We start from the raw sequence: 22,065 nt of genomic DNA, 5'->3' as shown, positions 1-22,065 counted from the left end.
GCCATGAACTTTTATTTTTTCTAGCGCAGATCTCAGCATAGTTTGCCTTTTCTCTACTGCTTTCTCTCTCTTAGTGGCGCAATAGTCAGAGGTAGGATTATGCGTAGGATTATACGCACTTGCAGACACAAAGCTGCTAACTAGGAACTGTTAGACGGGCTTGCTAGTGGCTATATTTGGGGTAAACCTCAGGTCTCCAGTGCAGCTCCAGAAGGACTTTCCTTGGTCTCTGCTGACTGTTACATAAACAGGCCTCCTTAGAGAAGTGTCTCTCCATCTCTGGTATTTCCTGAATTTAAAGCAGCTTCTGCGTTTGTAAGTGCAGCTCTGTAAGGCTAAATGATGCACCTGGATACATTGAAAAGTAATGTTGTTGGGAAAATGCAGAGGAGGGAACCCATCCCTTCTGCAGCCAACATTCTAGATCAGTAATTATTGGGAGCAGGAGACAAACACAGTATACGACTCAACCCTTAATAAGTTGCCATGGCCTTCAATATTACAGTTGCTGCTGTGAGCACGTGGGAAGCTGGTCTACGTTAACATTCCAGCCATGCTCAGAGGCACTACCACAACTCAGGGCACTGCTTTACCCCTTCTGCTCCATTCAAACAGGTCATGTTTTTTTCACAGAAAATCTTGTAAAACCTTTCTTACCTTCCCTAGGATTGGTGAGTGTTTTCCTCCTCAGACCTTCCTTAGCTAGAACTTTTTATTCTTTTTTACCCTATTGTATATTGCATTGCCTTTTGGAACTACTTTTCTGTCTTTCCTACCAGACCACAGGCTTCTTAAAAAACAACAAATGTGTATGTAACATCTAGTTTCTTAATATAATTGTTTTAAGTAAAACTAAAGCTGAGAAAGGGCATAGTGAGTGACGGCGAGTATCACAAATAGGGGACATCATGGTGGGGGTGTGGGTGTTCTCTGAGGAAGTCAGATTTGAGCAGACACTTGAATGAAGAGAGGGTGTTGGCCACGCAAGTAACAAGAGGGAGAACAAGCCAGGGAGAGAGAACAGCACGTTCAGATCTCCTGTGGTGGAGTGCTTTTGGCGTGGTCAAAGAACATTGTGGTAGCCGAATAATGGCTCTGCAAAGATAGCCACGTCCTAATCTCCAAAATCCGTGAATATGCAAGGTCCACATGGCAAAAGGGACTTTGCAGATGTGGTTAAGGATCTTGAGATGGCAAGATTTTCCTGGTTTTCCAGATGGGCCCGATGTAATCACATGGGTCCTTGTAAGAGGGAAGTAGGAGTCAATGTAAATAGTGATGACACAAGCAAGAGGCTACAGTGAGGACCGGAAAAGGCCTCACTGTATTAGTCCATTTTCATGCTGCTTACAAAGACATATTCGAGACTGGGCAATTTACAAAATTCCTTCCTCAGAGCCTTCGGAGGAATGCAACCCAACTATCACCTTGATGTTAGCCCAGGGAGACACATTTCAGACTTTTACCCTCTAGAACTGTATGAGAACTAACTTGTACTGTTTTAAGCCATACGTTTGCAGTAATTAGTTACAGCATTGATACGGTTTGTCTGTGTCTCCACCAAAATCTCATCTTGAATTCCCATGTGTTGTGGAAGGAACCCAGTGGGAGGTAATTAAATCACAGAGGCAAATCTTTCCCATGCTGTTCTCATGATAGTGAATAAGTCTCATGAGATCTGATGGTTTTAAAAAGAGGAATTCCCCTGTACAAGCTCTCTCTTTGCCTGCTGCCATCCATGTAAGATGTGACTTGCTTCTCCTTGCCTTCCACCATGATTATGAGGCTTCCCCAGCCACATGGAACTGTAAGTCCAATTAAACCTCTTTCTTTTGTAAATTGCCCAGTCTCAAATATGTCTTTGTAAGCAACATGAAAATGGACTAATACAAGCATTAATAGCAAACTAATACAAAATCAACAAGGGTGAAAGAACATAAGGTTGGAGATGTGCAGAGGCTAAATCTGAGACCTAGAGCTGTGTTGGCCCAAACAAAACCTTGAGATTTGGACATAAAAGTAACAGAATGAGTGGTCTCATCCTCACAGCAAAAGAGTCAAACAGAAAACAAGACCTCATTGACATTCCATCCATTTTAAATACTCTTTAATATTTTGAAATATGAATCTTCCAAAATATTCTAGAGTCCTTCAAATGTACTATAATTTGTCCAGTCACCTACAGGAAGAGTAAATTTAATTTTATTTAATCATAGAGCCCATTGAATGCTACTGAAGATATTATATAGAAAAATGTACATACACAAAATTTGGATAAATTTTCAGTTGCTTTATGGAACCATATGAAATGCATGCATTGATCTCAGCTTAAGGATCTTGGGTCTACATCCAGAATTATTGAGGAACATTTTTGAAAAAATCAACTTTTATGTTATTATTCCTTTTGTCTGAAGTTGGCTGACTTAGCCTAGGTCCTCTAACAGGGGCTGAGACTAGCTTTCGGATGCTGGTGGCTTACTTTGGAAGTGGGCCCAGGGAGCAAGAGTAGAGGGTAAGATGGGTGGGGATTGTAGCACGGAGGCAAAGAAAACAAATCCAAAGTTGTCTCACTGAGTTGGCACTAGATCTCCCCAAAGGGGTTTTGAAATGTGTGTGAGAACCGTCCATCTAGTGGATGAAAAGAGAAACCTGCTGACTCCTGTCTCCCATCCATTTCTAGTAGCTTCAGGGTCATGAATTCTCCTGCACTTCCAATTGTACAATGGTGAATGTTGAGTAGCTTCTCAGGCCTTCTGTGGCCATAAAGTCAGAGAAACCATAGAGCAGAAAACAAGAGGTAGAGGGGTAGCCCTGGTGCAAGGTCTGGGTGCTGAGCATTGCCCCTGGCAGAATTGACAAACATTTGCTCAGAAGTAGTCTCTGCTACAGCAGACAGAGCAGAAGGAGGGGCCCAGAGAATTTACAGTCATGCTCCAAAGGTGCCCCTGGCATGTGACACATCCTCAAAAAGTTCATCTTTCTTTGACAGGAGAGAAAAAAATGATTTTCACATACAATTACTTTTAATCATCCAAATTTAATCAAGGTTGTCTTGACTTTTATAAATGCATTGTTTAAAAATGTACCTTTTCTCCTCATGCATTTACAGTCTATATGTAGATTATTTAATTAAACTGTATCTATTTATTATTTATAATAATACATAAGTGTACTGCACTGTTTGCTTTTTTATGCACTGGAGCAAACAATTTATATATCTTTTTCTCAATGCATTCTTGCAACAAATCTATGAAATAAGTACTATTATCCTTTTCTTCATAGATAAAGAGAATGAGATGATTATATCACTCACCAAGGGCCAGCTGGGTAGTATGGGGGTTGAGGAGGGATAAAGGGGAAAGATTTAAACACAGGGTTTTCTAATACCAGGGCTATAAGTCACTATGTTTCTCAAAATCTAGTGTGCCTCAGAGCCCCTTGGAAGGCTTGTTAGAGCACAGAACACTCTTTTCTCCCCCCACTGGAGCTTCTGACTCTGCAGGTCTGTTGAAGAGCCTGAGAATCTGCACTTCTAACAAGTTCCCAGCAGATGCTGCTTCTGGCATGAGGACCACACGCTGAGAGCCAGTCACTACACCATGCTAACCAACCTCTCTGAGGGACACACCACTTCAAAACAGCAGCGTGAGATCCTTCCAAACCACATTCCCAAACATTTATTCTCCTGTTTCATCTTGACTTTAGTGAAAAGATGATATTGGAGAAGTTCTTCTGAGATGACCTCTTTCTGGAACACAGTGATTTTCTTTGCCACCCCCCCACCCCTGCCCCACCCAATCCCTAGTACATGACCAAGGGTTTTGGGCCCATTAGCTGTAAAAACGGGCTCAGCTCCCAAGACATTTTCTTGTTGGAATGCCAAAGAAGCACATCCATCTTACAAATGATGTTTCAACTCTGTTAAAATATAAATATTTATGAGAGTGAGGTTAGCTATTTGGCATGCGATACATACTTTTTTGTTAAAGTTTTCCCATTAAAAGACAGTTGCTCAGGAAAGCCTTAGAAACGAATATTGCATTTTGTTTCATAAAGATTGTGGAAAGCTAAACAGCGAGAGAATCCACATTCCAATTGCTGATGAGAAGTGAGGACATGTTCCCACAATCATTCTGTGCTAATGAATTACAGTCTCAACATGTAGCAAGCCTCAGTGTTGTGTTTCCAAGACATAATTAAGGAAGAAAAGTATTATAGTATTATGACTTGAAGAATGAAATTTATGAAAGAAGAGTGACTAGAGGAGAAGATTGTAGCAGAGATTGGCTGACCTAAGAGAAAAAGCAGTTCAGGAAAGGCACAGGGGAAAAACAGCCATGCAAACTGGATCCTAGCATTCTCTGCTGGGTCCTGGTACTTTTGAGTATGGGATATGGATGCAAGCAGACGTAAGAGTCTACCAGGGTTAAGAACACTTTGTAGGCAGCCACACTTAGTTCTTCTGGTTACAGCTTATGAATATAGGGTGAAAAGATTGTTCCACACTATTAAAGTCAGGATGTCAAATCCATGCTACAACACTGGAATGTGGCTAGATTTAGGAAAAGAAATCTCTACTCAGGTGTCTAGAAGGTCACTTAGACCATTTATTTTGAGATGTGAATTTTATCTCTCAAAGACTTAATGGGAAAATGTGATCTTGGAGTCAAACAGACCTAATTTTATGCTCCGTTCTGTCTTGGGTTACGTTGGTGAGTCTGTATGAGCCTTGATTTTGCTCATTCAGTTTCCTCCTTTTGGAATGACACTGACCTTGCAGGGTCAATGTGAGGAGTACCAGAGGCACAGTCATCACAACTTGGTCTTGTATGATGAAATGTTTCTTGGGGCTCTGTCTGCTCGTATTTAGAGGTTTAGACAGATAAAATGTTAGGTGTAGGTTCAACTCATTGAACAAACATGGCAACATTCCTTTTAAGTTGAACATACCTGCTACTGAATTAGAAGTTGAAATATAGGAGAGAAACAACAAAGATTGGAAAGAAATGGCATAAGAAAAGAGAGAGGGAGACAGGGGCTGGGGGAAGGGAGGGGTTAAGAAGGGAGAGGAGGGGAGGGGAGAGAGAGAATAAGAATGAGATTGAGAGGAAACAGGAGGATATCTAAAAGTATGTGGCAATTCAAGGTATCCAAAGTCATCCAGGACCACAGAACCGATTGTCTTCTTGTTCAGCATTGCCAGCTCTGTGAGGCTAAACTAGGTGCTCCATATGCATCATTTCATTTAATTCACAGCACTTGGATAGCAAGTACAATGTTTGTTTCCACTCTAAAGACAAGGAATCTAGATGAGCTGCAGTGATGCTGAAAAGTGATCTTAACCACTGCACCCCATGCCTTTAGTGCTTAGCCCACCTTTCCCAATGTGCCTATCCCCCAAGGTGCCCCGTTTCTCCCCCTTCCCACAAACTCTGAAATATTTGTCAAACCTATGAGGTGAAGACAGAAAGGATTCTTGTAGAGTATTGCAGCTTACATTTCTTCATTTTGATCCGAAAATTTGGGGGTAAAAGGCAGAAGTCTGTAAGGAAGAAAATGGCGAAAAGACATGCCATGACTGAGCCTTACTCTCTGTAACTTTTTATTTACAAATGTGCTGGAGAAAAATTCATAGGAGAAGTTTGGGGCCTTGGAGAGTGAAGAGGGAAATCTGAAAATAATATAAAAATAAAACAGAAAAAGAATAAAAATGCACCTTCAAAGCCATTATAGTTTTATTATGATTTTCAACTTGAGAGAGGACAGAAACAAAAGTATCTATATGAATGCTCTTTCAGATGACTCATCAGTGAGTTAGCATACTCTGGGATATTCTGCTTTCATGAGGACATATGGATATGTTAATATTTGGAAGTGCTTAAAATGATGGTTTAGGTTGATAATATTTGCCGAGTTATTGTCATGAAGAAGTTTTAGCATGAGCCTTAACATTATTTTAAGCTATCAGATGTCAGTAATTCCATTACTATTGATTCAAATAATGTTAGTCTTGTTGAAATAAGTGTATGTGAGAAGTGATGGAATAATTCTTAGATTTTGAGAATTTATTCATTCTAATCTCTCTTTAGTCCATGCTCCATTTAAATTATCCTGTTCAATTTTTAGAAGAGCAACAAAGAGACTTAAAATACTCAACTCTCTCTCTCTCTCATATAATAAATGACAGAATAAATCAGCACATTTCAAGAGTTAAAAAGATCCACTCCTGTTGTATCTTATTTATAAGAACAATTAACTCAACATTTACTTACTGGGCATCTACCAAGACCCACATTGCAGTAACCATTAGAGATACTAAGAAAAGCAGTAATTGTTGCTCTTATCCAATCAAAATATAGACCAAGAGATAGAAAAATAAATAGCACATGCCTTGATACTTGTTATAAACAATCACAAGGTATTAAGGCGTTAAGGTTGAGAGGCTACCGCTGCTTCAAACTCCTCACACGGTAGTTTGTTTTCCTAGAACAACCATGAGCAGAAAACTACAAAATTTAGTCCAATATTGAGGTGTGTGTTGGGTTCTTCCCATGTCATACTTCAAGACTTTGTGATTCAATTTGGGACTGGTAATGGTATTTCCCAAGGCTTAGTAATATCCACCATCATTTAAGTACTGGGATTTCAAGATGATCACTAGAAAACTACTTACGAAGTACTCCTGGCATCTCGCATTTCTCTGAGGGACTTGGAGAAAGTGGCCAGAGCTGTCAGCTAAGTGTTTGCTCATACAGTTTGCCTTAGATAGGGATCACAAAATTTGGACTTCTCTCCCATTCTACCCATCCAGTATTTCCAAACATATTACAGCTTTAAATTCTGTAGGGGACTGAAGGACTACTTAAAGAATGAAGAGAAAAAAGTGACTATCCAGTTTAAATTTTCTAAACCACTCCACTGAGCTCTAGCAGCTCCATGTATAGCAAATGGAAAATTCAGTCTGTTCAGAGCCTATCCTCACAAGAAAGACATTTGACATTAGAAAGCACTAGGCCCCCCACCTCCCACCCTGACGTGCTCAAATCAACGTGGGATTTCAAAAGCAAATCTCTGACTTTGTGAATTGGACAGTTTTTTGTATACTTTTGAATTTTTTTTTTTTTTTTGCAGTGTCTTGCCTGCTCCCAGGAATGCCTTAGCACTGGAAATAGATTCAGTCTCTTCCCTTTGATTTCCATGAAGTCCTTAATTTGTTCTTTTATTATATTTTGTGGCACTTCTGGTTTGGTTTTCTTGCTGTGATGTGGGAACCCTGTTGCACCTCTGGAGTTATTTTTGTATTTTAAAAGATGTCAGTGAGTTACTGAATTCTTTTGGTTTCCATTTTACGTTCCTTCACTGAGGTACTAAATTTCCTTACACAAAAAAAGGAGCAACATAACACACAAACAAAAGCAAAGCACTGAGGCAGGGGGATCACCTGAGGTCAGGAGTTCGAGACCAGCCTGACCAACATGGCAAAACCCCATCTCCATTAAAAATACAAAAATTAGCCATTCATGGTGGCGTGTGCCTGTAATCCCGGCTGTTCTGGAAGCTGAGGCAGCAGAATCTCTTGAAGCCGGTTGGGGGGGTGGAGGTTGCAGTGAGCCAAGATCATGCCACTGTACTCCAGCCTGAGTGACAGAGCAAGACTCCATCTCAAAAAAAAAAAAAAAAGGGGGGGGGGGAGGCAAATGATAGGGGAAAACAACGACCAAGTGTATGGTGGGTCCTTCCACCCACACAAGAGTTGCTCCTTAGTGTAGGGTTTTGTTGGAATCCCTCTTCTCCAGTTTTGGACTTCCGTGACTGGCAGCTTCTTTCTAGACGAGAATTTTCCCCTGCTGGAATAAAAAAGCCACCCAGCTCCTGCTGAATGCCCGCCTGTGGGTGATGTGACAGGCTGAGCCTTGCTGTTTGGCTCTTATGTTCATTACAAAATAAGTTTCACCAAGCTATTGCTTAGGAGTCAGAGAATGATGTTTCAGTGACTATTAACAAAGAAGAATATAATCTATCTTAAAGAACTGGAGCATTTGGCTGGGCGCGGTGGCTCACGCCTGTAATTCCAACACTTTGGGAGGCCAAGGCAGGAGGATCACAAGGTCAGGAGATGGAGACTATGACTATCCTGGCTAACACGGTGAAACCCTGTCTCTACTAAAAAGTACAAAACAATTAGCCAGGCATGGTGGCAGGCACCTATGGTCCCAGCTACTTGGGAGGCTGAGGCAGAAGAAAGGCGTGAACCTGGGAGGTGGAGCTTGCAGTGAGCTGAGATCGTGTCATGTCACCGCACTCCAGCCTGGGCAACAGAGCGAGACTCTGTCTCAAAAAAAAAAAAAAAAAAAAAAAAAAAAAAAAAAAAAAAAAAAAAAAGAACTGGAGCATTTCAGCATAGGTTCACAATGCTTGACATAGAGAATAGGAGATATAGAATTTTAAAAACTCATGCCAGTCAGGGAGATTTTCTTTTTTGTATAGGGGAATAATCTCTTTTTTGTTCTATAAATGAAGAAGATTGGATTCCCGGTCTCAGGGGAAGGTAGAACCTTTTTGGCTCACTGAAGCCTGAACTTTTTGTAAGAGCCCTTGATATATGGCGGTTCTGCAGAGAAGGGATCCATCCCCCTGGTGAGTGTAGTTCAAAGTGGGAAATTTATGTTCCCTGAAATGTGTTGAGAAAGTTCAGTGCTGATAACATGAACCCAAGACCTCCTCAGTAGGGGCCCTGAGCTTGGAAGTCCTTTTGCTCGTGACTCATGACAGCCTTGGGCTTGGGGGAGCTGAGCATCCAGTGTGTACCAACAGAGTTCCGCCCTTGGAGCCCAGCATGAGGCATTGCCACAGAACCGGCAGGGATGGGGGCCATGGCAGGCGTCTACCCCATAATGCATAAGTGCCCACCAGGCTGCACTAGGTCCCTGACTAACAGTGACACCTTGTGACAGCAGAAGACGCAGTGTAACCATTATCTCAGGGGCCAGAATAGTCAGTTATTAATAGATCGGAAAGACTTTTTACCATGGACCTAACTCTGGAGTTTAAAAACTCATTAGCAATGCCCCACATATTTTCCTTGTTAATAACAGTGTTGGTAGATGGGCTGATTTGACAGCAGGGAAACTTTCACATCCTCTGCCCTTAGATCAGTAGGTGTGAGGAGAGAGGCAGGTGGTAGTAAGATGCCAAAAGCAACCCCACACATCCAAGCTCATAAATCACCCGTGGAGTGACATTTACAACTCTTACTTAAGTACTCAACGATTTTAAAATACAAGGTTCACAATTGGGTTAACTTAGGGAGTCATTGAATGTTTGACTGATGAACTGAAAAGGCAGCGTGCATGTGTGTGTGCCTGGGTGTGTGTACATGTATATGTTCTACTAGAAACCCTAATGGAAACTCAGCTACGGTCCCACCTCACTAGATAATCCTGGCTCATTCAGTGGAGGGCATCACACTCACAGGCTTAGCTAGGAGAGACTGACTTTTGTGCATTGTCTGTGCTTCAGAGGATCTGCTGGACTCCAAGGAGCCTATGGTCAGCTGTAACCCCCCATACACAGAAAAGACTTTTTCTCACCCACTCTACCTAAAACCAGTCTCTTTTAGTGTAACAGAGTCTTGAGAATCTGTGTGATTCTTTGGTGCCTCATTCTGAACTGGTCCTTTTGTGGAAGGTCGAAGTGTCCTCAGTTGGAATGCTTCATGTTCAGGTGACTATCGCTAATGTCTGAGCCTGGAAAAAGTCAAAGGATGCTCAAGGAGTGAGGTTGTGTTGATTATTTCAACGTAATTTTATAAAAATCAGGCCCAGAGATGGTAAACTACAGTTCTTTTTTACTTAAAGAACATAATATTGAGAATTCGTTAGCAGTCAAACCAAGCAAAATTTCTCCCACCTACGGTCAGTGCTGTGTTTTGAGAAACAGGTGGAAAGTTATGAGAAAAAGTCACTGCGTTATAAGAAAAAGTCACTGTGTTATTGATCTGTGTTAATGGCAATGCAGATGATGACAGCAGATGAATTTCAACGTCTGAGCTAAAGAATTGTGGACCTTTTGCCCTAAACATGGAGAAAATTTGAAATGGTCTAAGAATCCCCTTGTTCTAGCCTTTCCCTCTCCACTTTTTAACACATGGAGCTTTCCTGCAATTTAAGGAACCACATTCCAGAACACTAGGTTTGGAGAAAAGATAGGCTAGAGTAGCAGCAAACTGACAATTTATACTTTTTTTCTGCCTTCTATATAAGTTAGTGGGTGTTAATTAACAGGTGTGAAAAATTCAACATTACAGAGTAGGGTTATTGAACATTTTTAGGACCAATACAGTGGCAACAGCCTCCATCAGTGTAATATACCCTCCTACGAGTAGTGCTTAATTACAGAGATTAGCAAGCAATGACTCTCTTAGTGAGCTTTAATTTTTCCAGACATATTCCAGCCAAAAAGCCTGGCTCCTCCATTTCACTACAGTGTGGATGATACCAGTGATGAATCCAGTGGCGAGAAAGCGACTAGAAGACAATCTATATAATTGGCTGAAATGACATCTCTGAGGAACAGATGCTCTGTAATCTTGCAAATCAAATTAAAAGCAAAACAAACTATTTCCTTTTGACTGTGACCAAATTCAAATGTCCTTTTGGTATTAAAGGAGCAAAACAGTCTTAATTGTTTATTGATTATTCAAATCATATAAGCTTTAGATATATGAGTGTGGCTTAACCGGTTCTTTTTTAGCACAGGGGTCAGGGCTTAATGTCAAAGCCAGGCACCAAGAGCTAAGAATCTCTGCTGCGTGAGAATGAGTCTTGATATGCCTTCTTTGTTTGGGACGACCTGGGATGTGGAGCGCAGAGGTGGCCCCATCCCTAACTTGTGGGTTGCAGGAGCATTATAAGTAGTTTTTCTAGCCGACTGAAAATGAGCCTTGAGACATCTATATGGAACCTTCGGTTTCGTTTCTCTTGCTGTGGGGACACCTGCCAAAAGTGAACTGGCAAAGGATAAGAAGCAGAGGTGGGTGGGGGCATCCTCAAAGATGATCCGTTGCTACCCAAATGAGTTTTTGGTCAAAGTCTTTGAGCACAGTGCAAGAATGAAAAATGGAGTGGGAGGAATATTTTTCAGCTATTTTGCAATCTAATAATGTCAGCTTTTAGGGTTGAGGAGAAGGAAAATATGGAGGGCAATGGAAAGGATTTAAGAATATTCTGAGATTAAAATGTTATCTTTAAATATTGTACTTCAACTACGCAGCGACCAAGGACTTTCATGCTGCCTGCCAAGGGTGACTAAATCTGTTTCCTTGTAGTAGAAAGTAATTAGCTGTTCCCTGACACCACTAGGTGGAGATGTAGGTTTACCTAGTGCCGACTCCCTGGCTAAAAATGGCCTGTGGTGGCTGAAAAATCCTTAAGAAAAATTTTAAATGTTCAAGATTGATCAATTATGAACCATGTTGGTCAGAAATTCACACTAATCTTTAAGGGCCCATCCCCTTAGATTTAAAAAAAATCCTATATCACACAACAGCAGCAAAAATCCTTCAGTGCGCAGTTGTAAAGTTGTCCTTGTGAATTATTATTTTTTAAGCCATAAGCTCTGATGTTTAAGACTCTGAGAGAATAATCACGCCATGTTATAAATTGTCTGCTGCCAATACACACATATTTTCCTTTATTCTCACACCAGCTGCTAGCTCATGCTATCAGTGGTCAGGAACAAACAAACAAAAACTACCCCTAAAAAAAACAGCACAGAGCTTCCTTTCCAACTTCACCCATGGAAGTGTGCCAGGAACTGGCAGGAGTTGGGAATTGTGCGTTCGAGTTTAAGGGGTTGTTTCTAAATGTAGTACTTTTTGAGAATCTCATTACCTCACATCTTGATGTGTGAAGTATGATTCACAGTGCAGTTTGCTAAAGGCTAGTTAGCTCTTGTCTCAGCGGTCTTAGGTGTCTAATATCCTATTAATCAAACCTTAGTGAAATGAAGCATTTCAGTTTGTTTTGGCTAAGCCCCTTCTCTCTACTGAGTTGACCCCTTTTCTTTTATGTAAACTTTTCTATGCCCATTGGTGGATGGCATGGGCTATCAGATGGCTTCCAGAATAGACAATGGATACCAACCGTTTTCTAGAAAGGCAGGGAGTCATTTATTATTCCTCCTTTCACACTTTGTCTCCCAGATGAAAATGCTTCTGAAGTTCATTTAATCATTCACTCACATTTTCTCTCTCCCCCATTCTCTCAATCTCTTTCATAGAAAGAATACCTCATAGATTTCATCTAAGTTGCACATGTAACCCTACCCTTCAGAGGGGCTATTCCACCTGCTAGGATCCCATTTAAAGACCCAATTTTCTCAGGAAGTAAAGGGACTCTCCATTTATGGCTAGGAAATTTCAAACAGCAATGTAGTCATTGCTTCATTACAATTACGCAAGTCAAAATCTCTTCAACAGTGAATATCAAACTTGAAAAATGGTGAATTTTGATAAGAAAGCCATCAGGCCAAAATACATTAAAATTTCTATTTAATATTTTCTCCTTAAAATTTCAAAATGCTAAAAATTGTTATTACTGTGCAGATTAATCTATGAAGAAAGGCAGAAGTCATTTTTAGTGTCCCCTATTTACCAGTTTAAAAAAAAAAAAAGAAGGAACAAACAATTAAACATTTAAAAACCAAAATTTATATCTAACATATTGCTTTCCATTTTGCCATTAATTTCTGTCTACAATAAGGTAATCTTAAGATAACCTTCAATTTGTTTCTTTAATGCACACCCACAATTAGGACCATACAGAATCAGATAATTTGTTCACAATGGGTACTATGTAAAGGAAGCCCCATTTTTTAATTTCAATGATGAACTTTTTAAAAAACCATATTTTATGGCAGTAAATGTCACATTTATTAGCTATTTTCTGATTCTAGGGGAAGGGGACTCGGTGTGGAACACATCTTTCCTTGAATAGACATTAAATGGAGGCACGTTATGAGCAGAGCATTGCAGAGGGTTGGGGAGGATGCAGGGCTGACCAACCCTGGTCTACACTGACAGGAGTCTCATAGGCTAATCACAGGGTTCATGCATTTTAGGAACACTGACATCAGCACTGTACGAATATTATCTGTGAAATGGCTCTTCTCTCTTTAGCAAAAGGAGCCCTAGAGTTTTTGGTAGAAATGTAAAATCTTTTATCCACAGAGAAAAATAAAACTTACCTTTATTAATAAGATACAACTTCTGTGTGTGCTTAATATGTGCTAGATACTATACTGATTTAATCCTACAAAAGCCCAATGAGGTGAGTAAAATTATTGTTCTCATTTTGCAGAAGAAATTGAGTAACAGAGAGGTGATGGAAGGTGCCGAAGAAGACACAGCTAATGGGTGGTGAGGCTACAACTCAGACCTAGGTAATTGGACAGCAACATCAAAGATCTTACACATTTTGCTGTCAAATATGAGTACGTATTTGCTTTCAATATCTTGTAACTTTTTAATGGTGTTTTTCTTAGATAACTTGAACACATGAGTTATCTACAGAAATACCTTATAGAAGTACCACTTTTGTCAGAAGAGATGCATGTATTTTTTTTCCTCAGGTCAAGTCCTCTTGCATATAATGCTATATTTAATATTTAAAAATGACATTTTTAACAAGTCACTCATTCTTTCAAAATAACTATAAACCATATTTTAAAAATTTTATTGTGCTGGTACACTGAATTCTAAAACTATACATTTATATGAGAAGTGATAGTTGGAAAACCTGTAGTTATTTATTAGTCTACATTATTCCTTGGTATAGGTAGAAATGAATTAAGATAACAAAACATTTTAAGAATAAAACTCCATATTGATAAGTGGAAAGAACTGTTTCAAGCAATACTCATAAATATCTCTCACACACACATTCAACACATACATGAGATTGTTTCTCTGCAAACTCATATGATCAACATGAACTTTCTTTGCTCAAGGGAGACGGACACTTTTGAATCATGAATATTGAAAAGTGAAAGTCAAATTTCAGACAAACTAAAACTTAGGAAAGTCCATATCTAGAAAAATCCAAATCAGAACTTTGTGCGTGCCAGAAAGAAACGAAATTTCACCCTTTCCTCGAACTCCTCACTCTCCTCAGTGAGATCCTGTCCCCTTTCATCCTGCATAAGTCTAAATGCTACCCAATCATTACAGATTGGGACGGAAAAACGAGTGCTTGCCTAATCAACTTTCTCCTGAAATATTAAATATTAAGAAAGGTCTCAGGGGAATCAGTCCTTGATATGATAACACACTGATGCGTGTGTTCCATGTGCTGACACAAACTTGCCTTCTGAGAAGTCAGTCATCATGAAACTAAGGGTCATGGAAAGAAACCTCACGTAAAAACAACAAAAAAGGATTGGGTGGGTAGATGAAGTAGAGAGGAAAATTAGTTTCAAGAAAACTTCTTACTAACCAGTTATTTTGGCTTATCTTCTTGTCTGTAATAACTCCAGCTGGCCCCCAAATGAAACGTTCAAAGAAAGGCAAGGAAGCACTGCAGAAGAGATGGACTCAAATGGACTAAAAAGGCAGAGCTTGTTTTTGGCTGTAGCGCCCTTTTGCCATGACAAAGCTGGGGAAAGGAGACACACAGTCTGTCACATTTATTTCTGATCAATCTACATAAGAATTGTCAGGCTGGCACGTTGGATTACTGCTGACTTGTGAGTTGAGATCCATTTGCTTCAGGTTTTCACTTTTCATTCTTAGAAGCCCTGGTCATCTCCACAAAAACTGTATTTTGTGGATGTTTTCATTGTTGGCAATGTTGATCAAATTAGGTGGAAAAAAAAAAAGGAAGAAAAAGGAAGATGGCCACCTTGAGATTCTCCTGCGTTGACAGAGTATACGTTTGATCATAATGCAATGTCATTCGTCTTTCGTGGCTCTTTGTCGATCATGTTTGCTGGAAGGATAAGTGAACTCCATGAAAAGACATTTATCTAAATTATCCTGATAAAGTGCCATCACTCTGGGTAAAAAGAAAAATGAGCGAGAAGGCCAGACTGTACGCACATGCCTTCCACTTGAATTAACCGAGCAAAAACATATAAAGGCACATCATGTAACTAGTATTTTACATACATATGTGTGTGTGTGTGGTGTGTAACTAGGATCTACTGTGCTAAAAGTTATCTTTGTGCTTATTCAACTCTTAAAAACACTATCAAAATCCTTACAATGTACCGACCTTGATATAAACCAAGAATCATCACGGTCTCACTGATAGAAAGCCAGTAACCAAATTGTAAACAAATATAGGTAATGTCTGAGAGTCTATGCTGACAAGTAGATAAGAAGATAAATGTAGAGTTTTTCTTAATTAGCCTTTCTTAATTAAAAACAGGAGCAGTATTGTGATCAAAATGAACTCTGGTGGGAGCCTGGTCACTTGGTCTTCTGGGTATCACTTGAGGAAAATTAGATTTTTTTTTTTCCCTTCTAGGATAAATTGTGCACTAAAGAAGGAATAAATGGTGTCTGTGAGCAGTGTCCCCTTGGTTTTTATCTGCGTGAGATGGATGTGCCTCTTGTCGTTTTCAGAATGGCGTGGGGGCAGACTTAGCCATCATTAGCACCCCAGGATGGATCCAATTCACTAATTACTTATGCTGTCCTGGTTCACTGAGATTTAAGTACCAAGTCAATCCCATTATCTGCAGTCTCCCAAGCTTGCCAGAGCCATCCGTCTTTCATGGAAAAGAAGCACAAGGGTTATCAATTGGGCCCTGCAAGACTTGGGATTTTCCTACTTTGGGAGAAGGCAAGATTAGTCCTGACTCAAGTCCAGGCCCCTCTAAGCCGCTACTTTGGATGCGATAAAAGAAAATGGTGACAATTATCCATAACTATGTGAAAAACCAGGAGGGGAAAGGCAGGGAGCAAGGGGAAGGGAGGGGCGAAAAGGAAAAAATAATAAGAAGGAGAGGTAAAAACGCAAAGAAAAGAATTCCTGCTCGGCTGCAACACCAGGCCTGTGGTTCCAGGCAGTTTTTCATTCACATCACCTCTGAGCTACAAATGACAATTCATCTGTTACAAACACATGATAATATAGTCAGAAATCAGGAATTAAAATATTCTGAAGGCCTGAGGCCCCCTCAGAGAAGAGGGATGGCAGGGGAGGGGGCCGCAGGAGGGAGAAGCCGACCGGGGAGCCTCGTGGGAGGGCCTCCTCACATTCGCCATGTTCAGTGTCCCTGGGCTGTGAGGCCAGGCCTCTGCTGTGTGGGGTGGGTGATTGGCACCTGCTCTGCGGAGGGGAAGGGCCTGGCAGCTCCTGGCAGCATTGTCACGTTCATTTGCACACTTTAGGAAGCAGCAGTGTGGCTACTAATACAAAAAAGAATCTTCTAAGCAGCATGACATCTCTTGGAATGGAATATTTGTCTTTACAAATGATTGCTCTGCTGCCAGCACTTGACACGGTGCTCGCAAACATGTGTAATTGTTGGAAGTGTAATGATGATTATTTGCATATTTAATGTTCAAACAGTACTGAAGAAGCAACCTAGACTAAACCTTTTAGGGGAAGATTTGAATATGTTCAGCATCAGCCTGAGGAGTCCCAGGAAGGAAGAAGCAGCCAATGGAGAGCAAATGCAGGAATAATTGGCTTAAATTTGCACTGCACCGCCCTGCCTTGGTGCCTTTATTCATGGACACAATAGCACTCACTGGGCGCATATGGGGTAGAAGTTCACCAGCACCAGAAAGGTGCCTTCTCTTGGCTTTAGTTCAAACATTAGCTGCAAGACATCCTGTCCCAGCCTGATTTTACATTAACCAACTGCGAACCCAAGAACAGTATCCAGGAAATAGGGATGTGGGTAGACGTAGGAGGGAAGATAGGCATGGAATTCATTACACTTTTTACCCACTAGCAAGTGGAAATTGTCCACCCATCTCTGGATCCAAAAAAAAATTATTAAGGAAATTATCTAGCTGAACTATTAAAATGGCAGTATGTTGAAATTTGTAGAAAGAACATTTCATTCTCCTCGAAAGTAAATGACTTCTAAGATTCCTTTCCAGTTTTTACTTGGTTGGAACCTTGTTCTATTAAATGCTGTTTTTCTCACAATATTCTTTAGAAATAGAAAGTACTGGGTAATTTCAATGAAATTAGAAGGATCTCTATTCCCAATTCCCCACCTCCCTCAAATTTAGACCCCAATATACCCTATGGGGCCCAGGTGTGAAGTTTAATGCTTTGTCTCTCTGTTCCCAGGCTGTGAGCACTGAAGTTTGCATGTTCACCTTGAATTCACGGAGGCCTTTCCCCAAAATAGCATCCCTTGTAGGAAACATCGCAGGAAATCCAGAACTCAGAAAGATCCCATGCGAATGACATCCCGTTGCACCTAATTTCTTACTAGTGACAGAGTCACTGGCCCTGGGCACGTGGCGGCCCGCCTGCCTTTCCAGCCTGTGCTAACCAGACTCTCACAGCAGGCTGAGCTGTGCTTACCCACACATGCGAGCGCATCTTGAACAACTTGAAGCGCGGAGACGGGCCGGCATGTTCCATATCAGCAGGAAAGGAGATTTCAGATGGTGGTAATCATCGCAGGGAAACGCACCTCACTGAAATCAATAGAATAATTTTTGATAATGTAGCCACTTGATCTGGTAATTGGGCCTTTCACCTGTAGTGAACAGCTTCACTGGAGACTTTCTTGAGCTATTAGATGCCTCTTACTTGGAGGCTATCCTGTTTTTATCTTTCAAAATATGTGGAGTAATTAGCTTTCGAGTTGAGTGCTTTCACCTCTTCCTCACTCCCCTCACTCCCTTGCATTTCCACCCACCCATCCCCAGCTTGCTCTTTTTCAGGCCTGCCCCCGCCCTGCCAGGAGCCACTGCTCATCACAGAACTGTACAGTTGTTTGAGGGGCAGCACAATAAACCTGACTCCATTATCATCTTGTAAATTGATTTTTTTTTTAATCTGGAGAGTGAGTAGGACTGCACATCTCCATTCCCGACCCTCGTCGTCCTAGTCTTGGCTTGTAGCAGGGCCAAAGTTCGATTGACAACGCTTGTTTTTTGTTTTTTGTTTTTACTTTAAGTTCTAGAGTACATGTGCACAACGTGCAGGTTTGTTACCTATGTATACATGTGCCATGTTGGTGTGCTGAACCTCATCATTTACATTAGATATATCTCCTCATGCTATCCTTCCCCCTATCCCATGACAGGCCCCGGTGTGTGGTGTTCCCCGTCCTGTGTCCAAATGTTCTCATTGTTCAGTTCCCACCTATGAGTGAGAACACGCAGTGTTTGTTTTTCTGTCCTTGTGATAGTTTGCTAAGAATGATGGTTTCCAGCTTCATCCATGTCCCTACAAAGGACATAAATTCATCCTTTCTTATGGTTGCTTAGTATTCCATGGTGTATATGTGCCACATTTTCTTAATCCAATCTGTCATTTATGGACATTTGGGTTGGTTCCAAGTCTTTGCTATTGTGAATAGCGCCTCAATAAACATATGTGTACATTTGTATTTATAGCAGCATGATTTATAATCCTTTGGGTATATACCCAGTAATGGGATGGCTGGGTCAAGTGGTATTTCTAGTTCTACATCCTTGAGGAATCGCCACACTGTCTTCCACAATGGTTGAACTAGTTTACAGTCCAACCAACAGTGTAAAAGTGTTCTTATTTCTCCAGCACCTGTTGTTTCCTGACTTTTTAATGATCGCCATTCTAACTTCTAATTGACAATGCTTCTAATCACTGCTGTCTAATCTAACTTCTAATCAACAATGCTTCTAATCAGGGCCGTCTGGGGGCCAGGGAGTGATTTGCCTGCAGTGGAGGAGGGTTGGCAATGTTACCTTGCGTATCGTCAGATGACGAATTCTTTAGAAGTGAGACAATACATGTAGTATGCTTCTGAGCATCAAAGTGGTTAACCGCTTTGTCATAAAATAGTGGTGGGAATATCAAGCCAAGGAATTACTGATAGTGAACAATTCAGGCATCCTTCCAAATCCATTCTTCTTAATTCTCCCAACAACCTGATGAGATACAAGTCCCCATTTTATGGATCCAGAAATCAGGGCATAGAGAAAATAAACAACCTCCCTGACATCTCCTAGTTCACAAAGGATGGGAGTGGAATTCAAACCAAGGAATCTCAGCACCAGAGTCTGTGCCCCTACCACTGCCCTGCCCTTCCTCTTAGGGTTGTAAGCTGTACTTCCTGTCTTGATGTTACCTGTGGATGTGATGTATGAATGTGAAAGCAGTATTATTTCCATGGATCGCTATATGGCAGTGCTTGCAAGACTCCACCTGCCATTTTGTGTTTCTTTAGAGACTCTTCAGAAGTGGAGACGATTACCACTGACACTCCCACAACAGTTCATTGCTCTCCCACCACATAGAATGCAGAAAGCTAAGGGACTTATTTTTTAATACAATATTAAAACAACCCTTGGGATACAAAGTTGAATTTTATTGCTTGTTAAATTCTTTGAAGAGCGAAAGTATTTAAAAAACATAGGACAATAATTAGCCATATTTCTTTAGGGGCTTGTGGGTTTGACCTCAGCCTTTTAGTCTGTCAAAGTATGCTAATCAGCCTGACAGACAGAAAGATAAAATACAGAGGCTGAGGCATGAGTAGGGAAAAGAGGAGAAGAGAGTAGATAAATGAGGAACCAACAGGATGTGAAGGGGACTGTGGCCAATGGTCACTGCAGGGCTACCCTTCCAGAGTGACCCCAAAAGGCTCAGGGCTAGAGAGAGCCTTCAGAACAAAGCAAGTCACTGGTTTTGTTCTCAGTCCAGCAAAGTGAGCAAGCTCATCTGTGTATATTCCAGAAATCTTCTTTACCATGAGCTGAGCATGAAATAAATTGATTGTTTAAAAGGTTGTAGATGGGATGGGGATTATATCAAATCTCCTAATTTGAGGTTTAGATGTATGTCATCTACAGTTCCAGCTGAATGCCTTACGTCATTCTATAACTCTAGTAGAAACGTTTACTGCTCACCAAATATCCATGTACTCCCCCATTTTTCAAGTCGCCCTGAAGCTCATTGGGCTATGCAGTTTGGTGAATGGAAATGACAAGTATCATTTTTGAGTCAAATCATTCAAGATCAGATGTGCGGCGTGCCAGCTTTCTCTTTTCCTCTTGTGAGGAGGAATGCAGGGCCAGGACTTCAGATGGTTCGGCTACCAGCCTGAGGGATCCCCGATATCCTGAGCTGCTCAGCAACTTGTTAGAGTAGAACCGACCCTATTCTACATGTTCTATTAGCAAGAAATAAACTCTTGCACAGATTATTTGAATTCACACATTCTCAACCCACCCTTTAGTTCATGACTATACTTAGATCAGATAGGAAGAATAAAGCTTAAATCACTGATTCCCTCCTTCCTCATAAACACTGGGCAAGAGGCTTTCTGTAAGTCATTTAACTTAGGTCTCCCAGGAGGAAAAAGGCTAGACATTGACATTTCATCATTTGATAACTGAAAAAGGAAAGGAAGCTCAGAGAGGGCCAACAGCTTGCCTAAGGACATGCAGTCACTCGGCCGGAATTCAAAATGTTTGGCTCTAAAATTTATGCTTTCTACTTTTTTTCACCTAGCCTTCCCAAAAGACAAACTAGACCATTTAGGTTTCTTAGGAGCCAGGGAAGAGACTGAATGGTCAGCTTATAGTTTTCTAAGCTTTCAAATTTATGATTCTGTATTTAGTCCAGCAAGGTAGCACTCATATTTTTTCTCTGTAAGAGAATCTCAAGATTCTAAATTTCTTAAAGTGACATTCCTATCACCCAAGCAGGGATAGTGGAGGTATTTGGGAGATAACCCAAAAGAAGTCCTGAGTTGCAAGGAGAAAGTCAGTCAGTATCATAACCCCTGCCCATTTCCATCCATTTCTCTCCTATCCAGCACCCCCCACATTATTATCCCTTGTTTCTTGATAAGCCTTTAGACTGTCTTAAAATTTCTGTCTTTTTATATGTTGCACGTATGGTATCATTATCCCAAATAACTTTTTGTATTGGACTATATATTTAATATGTGAAGCAAATTAATCATTAATCAAGTTTTTAAAATTGGTGTTATTCTGACTTCTCCCTCTTTCAAAAATACGAATGTCATTCAATTTCTATATACGTCACCCCAAGCCACCAGAGACATGTGTATCCTTATACTCACAACTGTACACCCCCACTCCCACCCACAACCAGACTGGTGCTATGAAAGTTCTCATAAGTTCTAGGACAAAAAGTATAATTAAAGGCTTTAAGAATCACTGAATTAGGCATTCAGTTGTCTGAGTACAAATAGATTGAAACCAGAACATAGGGGATGGGATGTGTGGAGGTCATTAAGGTGGTCCCTAGTAAACATGATATTGTATTCAAGTTCATTGACTCAATTAACTTTTATTTAGCATCTAAGCTAATCCAGGAAGTATACTGTGGTTGGCCATATAAACACTATCGTGACACAGTCTTTGCCCTCATCAAACTTACACTTGAGGTGGAAAACTGATATTCACCATTGTTCATTCAATAGTGAAGTCTCCTCTTAGCTCCCTATGAACTATTCTCAAGTCAACTTCTTGTCATGCATCCTTCTTTCAAATATTGTTGTCCAGTATGGCTGTGTCTTCCCCAACTTTCTTTCCTAACTATGAACATGACCCAGGAGTGATCTGATTCTTCTCCATCTTTACATCATTATCTGTGTGCTAAGTATAATATGACATACTCAGAGCTCTCTCCTTTGGAGTTTCACCAGGATCTATGGCTGTCACTGACTCATCACCCTAATCACAACCACCTTCGGCATCATACTGTACCTAATTGTGTAGCTCTTTTCATGTTCCAGGCTCCATCTCAATGCTTTACATCATTATTTCATACTTGCCTGGATAGTGCCAGAACTAAGACTGAAACCCACGTCCTTCTTGACCCCAACATCCAGTCGCTTAAAGAGTGTGCTTTTTGG

At 40.7% G+C, this 22,065-nt stretch overlaps 1 long non-coding RNA gene across 1 annotated transcript in view; it reads left to right on the top strand.

Annotated features, from left to right (window-relative positions):
• LOC110741147 overlaps window positions 1–14,888 on the top strand; it is a 174,166-nt gene extending 159,278 nt beyond the window's left edge. The window contains exon 4 of the long non-coding RNA XR_004178414.1: window positions 13,359–14,888. This is a non-coding gene — a long non-coding RNA (uncharacterized LOC110741147). The remainder of the gene's footprint in view (window positions 1–13,358) is intronic.
• Window positions 14,889–22,065: the final 7,177 nt, after the last annotated feature.

The sequence above is a fragment of the Papio anubis genome, chromosome 14 (assembly GCF_008728515.1).
Source record: "Papio anubis isolate 15944 chromosome 14, Panubis1.0, whole genome shotgun sequence".
Taxonomy (NCBI): domain Eukaryota; kingdom Metazoa; phylum Chordata; class Mammalia; order Primates; family Cercopithecidae; genus Papio; species Papio anubis.
The sequence above is the reverse complement of the archived record's forward strand: the minus strand, read 5'-3'. Positions and strand labels throughout refer to the sequence as shown.